We start from the raw sequence: 6,678 nt of genomic DNA on the forward strand, positions 1-6,678 counted from the left end.
TGAGAAAAGTGGGTAAACTGAGGTTATTTTTTAAAAAAGATGGGAGTTAATGTTTGTATAATGAGGTGGGAGAATCCAGTGGGAAGGGAAAGAGTGATGGTACAGAAGAGAGGAGACAGTGGCTGAGACAGTATCATAGAGTAAGCTAGAAAAACAAGGCCAGTGAGGACTCAGAAATCTGCTTTTTTACACGTCCTACAGATGTTTTCATGCATCAGCATTTTGGAACCACCTGTAAACCAAAAACAAAATTCTAAGGCCCCCCAACCATCTTAAGACCCTCAGCCAGGGCTCTTAAAATGTAACCCGAGAGACTGGTTCAGGCCATCATGGGGAGTGGGAGTCAGACATGCCTCATTACACCTCTCCAGCATTAACATCAACACAGACATTAAGTACAATAAGAAATATTTTGCAACTTATTCTCTCTGAAGGCTGCTACCTGAAAGCTTCATCTGCATGGTAGAACTTTGATCTCCACAACCTCTCATCTTAACCCAGACATTTCTTTCTGTTTGATTCCAGGTCTTTAGACAAACTCAACCAATTGTCAACCTCGACCTCCTGGATTCAAGCGATTCTCCTGCCTCAGCCTCCAGAGTAGGTGGGATTACAGGCTCCTGCCACCACCCTTGGCTAATTTTTTGTATTTTTTTAGGAAAGAAGGGGTTTCACTATGTTGGCCAGGCTGTTCTCAAACTCCTACCCTCGTGATCTGCTTGCCTCGGCCTCCCAAAGTGCTCGGATTACAGGTATGAATCACCACGCCCAGCCTATCCCAGGAATTTAAATATTTATTTACTCCAACCATTTTCTTACATTTCTAATTATCTTATAAATACACCTACGGATTCCATATACTTATTTTTTTATTGCATAGATAGGTGCAATTTATCTTCTGAAAACAAATACTACTAGTACCAGCAAAATGTGGAGGATGCAGAGATGTACTGCCTGGCTCCTCCTTGGAGAGGACTTGCTGTCCAGTTGTGGGAGTTTGAATCAGCCAGTTGTGGCTGGCTGATTCAGGGTATGCCTGAGCCAAAGAGAGCACCCCCAGCATTCAGGGCCTTCCCTGGGGAGCCCCCTCAGGTGCCTGAGGCCTGGGTATAAAGATCTGGCCACCTCTTCTTGGCCCAGCCAACTCTGAGGAGGCAGTACTTGTTCTGGCATCCTGGCTGGGTGACTGAGGTTTGGCTGAACCTGCATCCCGTTTTGATGACTTCTGCCCAAGCCTGTTTCTGCTTGCTTTTTTCGTAGGTTTATACCTGCTAGGTCCCTTGTACACCTTGGGCCCTCCAGTACCTGCTCTGGATCACCTGGTCTGTGACACAGAGTGCACTTTTGTTTCAAACTCTCATTTTACTTAATTTACGAATATTTTGTAAAGCCATTTCAATGACAAAATAGTCGTTTTACTACTTGAATATGGATCTTATTAATGTGTTTAAACAGTTGCATATTTTCTTAATTTTGCTATAATAACAAATGTTTCTGTTTAATTCTTTAACTTACTACTCCCTTTTTTTTTTTTTTTTTTTTTTTGAGACGGAGTCTTGCTCTGTGGCCCACGCTGGAGTGCAGTGGCACGATCTTGGCTCACTGCAAGCTCTGCCTCCTGGGTTCACGCCATTCTCCTGCCTCAGCCTCCCAAGTAGCTGGGACTACAGGTGTCCGCCACCACGCCTGGCTAATTTTTTTTTTGTATTTTTAGTAGAGATGGGGTTTCACCATGTTCACCAGGATGGTCTCGATCTCCTGACCTCGTGATCCGCCCGCTTCAGCCTCTCAAAGTGCTGGGATTGCAGGCTTCAGCCATCGCACCCGCCTATTTTTTATACTTTATACAGAATCAAAAGTCTTTCTCTGGGGTTGGCGGCAGCGGGGAGGGAGGGGCGCGGCGTACGTGTGCAGGGGTTTGGAAACTTTGTGGCTTGGCCATGGATCTCACGGCCTGAGAACCTCACCTCAGGTTTCATGGGCAAGATTGGCCCTTGTGGAGTTTGAGTCCAATCCAGAAGAAACAAGGAAGCCTGGGTCTCCTCCAAGTGTTACAGTAAGCTGGCCTGGGGTCCCCCCAAAGGCAGCCAGAGACAAGTCCAGAATCACCCAGTCTGCAGCAGTGTACAAAGGTTTGAGGTCCCCCCAAAAGGCAGCCAGAGCTAAGCCCAGGGTCCCCCTAGCATCAGTAAGATCTACACCTTATACTATAAGACTCTGTGTATGCTTTATACAGAGTCTTACAAATAAATTCCTACAAGTGGAATAACTAGATCAAAGTGGATGCATTTGGAGAAAGATTTTTTTTTTTTGACACATGACACATTTTGCTTGTTTACTATGTTTTCTCTCCATCAGAATGAAAGCTCTTTGAGGGGAGGGACTTCTGTCTATTGTCTGTATTCCCTGGTGACTCGAATTGTACCTGTATGCAACACACACTCAATAATATTTTTGTTGTAGACTGGTTAGACATGAGTTAGATCTTTGGTACTTCTGAGGAGTCTGGTTTGGGGAAGAGGGTACTAGGGAAAAACTGCTCCCTGCAGTCTCCCCATTTTCATCTTTCAGTGTTGAAAAGTCAGGAGGAGCTGGATTCCGTTTGCTCGGTGACCGAGCCAGTGGGGCGCAGAGGTGCCCAGAGCACCTCTGAAAAAGTGTAGGGGAAGCTGGACTCCTGCATGCCTGTCTTTGGGCCTGGGTTGGACCCAGGACACTGAGACAGGACACACACATCTTGGGGAGTCACCCACTAGTCGCCAGCTCCCTGAGGAACTGAAGAATATACTGTTCTTGGTCTGAAGGCACTTGGAGAAGGAGAGGAAGAAGGGAGGGGGCTGAATCTCTTCTCACCCCCATCTCTGCCAGATCCCAGGACCCCTCTGGGCCTCTGTCCCACACAGGCCTGCCTAAAAGACGTCAAAGGCCCGGGAGCCCTGGCCAGGGTGGGGTCACCATTTTGCAGCCATAGGTCTGGAGTGCTGACTCCAGCAGAGGCATCTGGCCAGTGGCTTGAGGTGCTGTGTCTGACACGGTTGCTGGCCATGGAGGGCCTCTGGGCCGTCCTAAGCTCAGACCTTGGCTGCTGGCTGCTGGGACGGCTGCTTCTGCAGCAGGGTCAGGGTGTCCTGCTTCTCAGTAGAGCACAGCTGCTGCATCTTTGCCAGCTTGAGCTTGGTGGGTTTTGGATCACTTGGACAATCTCTGCCTTCCATTGTTCTCCAGGTGGTGTTTCAGGTTCTCGGCCCGGCGCTGTTTCTTCTCCTGGCAGTGCTTTTCCTTCTCCTCCTCCAGGTTAGGGGCAGAATCCTTGGCAAGCTTCCTTTCCTGCTGTTCCTTCATCTTCCACTGCCAGGACGTGTACAGGGGCCTGTACTGAACCATCTGGGATAACTTTTTCTTGGAGTGGTCCTTCCACACCCACCCCAATTTGGGCCTCCCCTTCTGGATTACAGGAAACTCCTCCTCCTCCTCCTTCAACTTCTTGGATACCGGAGCCTGGGCTGAAGAATCTTTTCCCTTCTTTGCCCCATGGCTGCCCGTTACCTCTCTCCAGCCAGAGGCAGCTTGCTTGGCTCATGCTGACCCCAGCAGGGAGCCAGGTGCCTTGGGTGTCAGCTCCTGTACTGGCCGTGAGGGCTCTGAACTCGGCACGTGCTGACTGGGGTAAGGCCCTGGTGATCCTGGGCCCAGGTATAGCTGCTGATGCCACCCGCACCCCCTGAGGCAGCTCCTCTGGACTCTGGGCCTGCTCCGAGGCTAGTTTTCCCTGGCCCTGGGAACACTGTGGTGCCTCCTCACTTGGCTTTGGCTGACATTGTGGGAGTTCAGGACTAGACTCCGGCTGTCTTTGAGGTGACTCCAGGTGTAGATCTTGCTGATGCTGAGGGGACCCTGGGCTTGGCTCTGGCTGCCTTTTAGGGGGGACCCCAAACCTTTGCACACTGCTGCAGACTGGGTGATCCTGGGCTTGTCTCTGGCTGCCTTTGGGGGGACCCGAGGCCAGCTTGCTGCACACTTGGAGGAGACCCAGGCTTCCTTGTTTCTTCTGGGTTGGACTCGAACTCCACAAGGGCCAATCTTGCCCACGAAACTGAGGTGAGGCTCTCGGGCCATGAGATGCATGGCCAAGCCACAAAGTTTCCAAACCCCTGCACACGTACACTGTCCCCCTCCCCTCCCCCAACCCCAGAGAAAGACTTCTGATTCCTAGTTCCAAAAGGCTCTCAGGGACTGGGCCTGGTGGCTCACACCTGTAACCCAGCACTTTGGGAACTCAAGGCCCGTGGATTGCTTGAGGATAGGAGTTCGAGACCAACCTAAGCAACACAGGGAGACCCTGCCTTTGCAAAAAAACAAATCCCCCAAAAAACAACCCCCAAGAAAACAACCCCCCAAAAACAAAACAAAACAAAACAAGAAACCTCTCCCAAGGCCACTACCCACTTTCCTTCCTCCCCTGGCAGTTTATGGCAGTGCCAGTTTCCATGTGCCTCTGCCAGCCCTAGTGTTACCTATTTTTAAAACGTTTCCCTGTCTGAGAGGAAAGACATTATTCCATTGCTCTCCTTTGCCTATTAGCCCTGCGCACCGCCAGCCACCTCTGTGATTTGCCTGCTTGGGGACTGAATGTCACCAGCCTCAAGGTTCTCCTGTCACTGAGGCCAGCACACACTGACCACAAGGAGGCACTGCTCCCCTGCCAATGTCCTCTGGTTGCACCTGCTCTAGGACACTCAGCTGTGTTTCTGAGCCAAGGCTGCAAAGTTCCACGCCGGCTTTACAGTTAGTAAAGGGCATCAATACCCTGAGGCGGGAACTCAGGTTTCTAAGACGTTGTTGTCGCCTCCAACTCGATTCAACTGTGGTCACTTGGAGCCAGGGCGGGGAATCTGCAGCTTGCAGAGGGGACCACTGTGCCTCCTGCCTGAGGCGGGCTGGGTGGTCATGGTCCTCGCAGCGTTTAAGGTGAGTCTGGGACAGGGCCCCACCACCCCCTCCAGATCTGTGGCATCCTCCAGGACCCCAGCACAGGACACGCTCCAGGAGCCTCGGTACTTCAGGGCCTCCAGCGGGCGCAGTCGGGGTGCCCGCCCGGCTCCTTTATCAGAAAGGGCAGCTGCGGAGCCCCTGCGTCTGCAGGATGTGGAGTGGGGTGGGATGTGGAGCGGGGAGGCTCCTGGATCACGTCATCCCTTGCTCCTCACAGATACACAAGGGAAAACGGAGGCTCCCAGGGCCTGGTTTACTCACTCTATTGACAAAGAACCTCCTGGAGCAGAGTCCAGCCAGGCCTCTCTGAGCCCTGTTTGCCACCAGGCCTCAGACTTGGCCTATGGATACTTGAACAAACACTAACAGTTACCAGCGTTGGGGGCCACACCCCTCAGATAACTCGGGCGCCCCTTAAATTGTCTGCCTGAAAAAACTTGATGCTGCCAAAAAGATGTACTGTTTGTTCTGGCTGGCACCTGAGACAAGGTCTCTATCTCCCCTCCCTCTGGGAGGATGACAGTTTCCACATGGGGAGCATCACTGGGGCCAACAGCGCTCATGCCAACCCTTTGCAATTTGTCATTTTCCTGACTCTACTGAGCACCCCCCTAACTCCTTCCCTATTCCCTTATTCTCCCTTTGAAACTCAGAGTCACCTCTACAAATCCAAGTTCAGTCCAGTTCAGGCTGGACTCTTCCCTAGTGCAGCGGTGGGTACTGATGAAAATCTTCCCTTACCCCTGTAATTGGAGCCCAATTTTGTTTCTCTTTGACAGGGTCGCATAGTGAGTGGTAGAGTCAGGATCCAACCCACTTCTGCCTGAATAGCTCCCCTCTCCCTCTTTCAGACCAGCCTCCAGTTTCCCCTTGACCCCCTCTCTCTCCCTTCCACCTGCAAATCTTAGTTGCCAACTAGAATGGCTGTACCAGGTACTTACAGCAACAACAACAACTTATTGGAAAGAAAATTATTTTTTTGTTGTACTTCGTGCTTTTTCTGCCATGTTTTACCCAAGATTTGTTTGCACATCCTCTGATCCTCTATTAGGATATTAAAACAAAATAATATGCCTTTTTTGAGCAGTTTTAAGTTTATAGAAAAATTGAGCTGAAAGTACAGTTTCCACATACCCCTCCCCTCAGTTTTCTCTTTACGAACATCTTTCGTTAGTGTGGTACATATTCGAGTTACTGAGCCAGTATCAGTACATTATCATTCACCAAAGTCCTCCTTTATGTTAGGGTTTACTCCTTGGGTTGTAGATCTTATGGATTTTGACAGATGCATGATGACGTGTATCCACCATTACAGAATCATACAGGATGTTTCACTGCCCTAAAAATTCCTTATGCTGCCTAGTTTTGCCTTTTCCAGGATGTCATGTTTGGAGTGATTCAAGTAATTCTCCTGCCTCAGCCTCCCAAGTAGCTAGGATTACAGGCACCCACCACCATGGTCAGCTAATTGTTTTTTGTTTGTTTGGCTAACTTTTTTGTTTGCTTGTCTGTATTTTTTAGTAGAGACAGGGTTTCACCATGTTGTCCAGGCTGGCCCCAAACACCTAACCTCAAGTGATCCGCCCACCTTAGCCTCCCAAAGTGCTGGGTTAATAGATGGAAGAACTAATGGTGGGAAAAAGCAGAACAGGGCTGTACACAGGGTGGTCAGGAATGCTGGGACTA

General features: G+C 50.2%; 1 pseudogene; it reads right to left on the minus strand.

The window, feature by feature from the left end:
• Positions 1-3,071: 3,071 nt before the first annotated feature.
• Positions 3,072-6,678, minus strand: part of LOC105524780 — a 13,636-nt pseudogene continuing 10,029 nt past the window's right edge.

Source organism: Colobus angolensis, unplaced genomic scaffold, assembly GCF_000951035.1.
Source record: "Colobus angolensis palliatus isolate OR3802 unplaced genomic scaffold, Cang.pa_1.0 Scaffold509, whole genome shotgun sequence".
NCBI lineage: Eukaryota > Metazoa > Chordata > Mammalia > Primates > Cercopithecidae > Colobus > Colobus angolensis.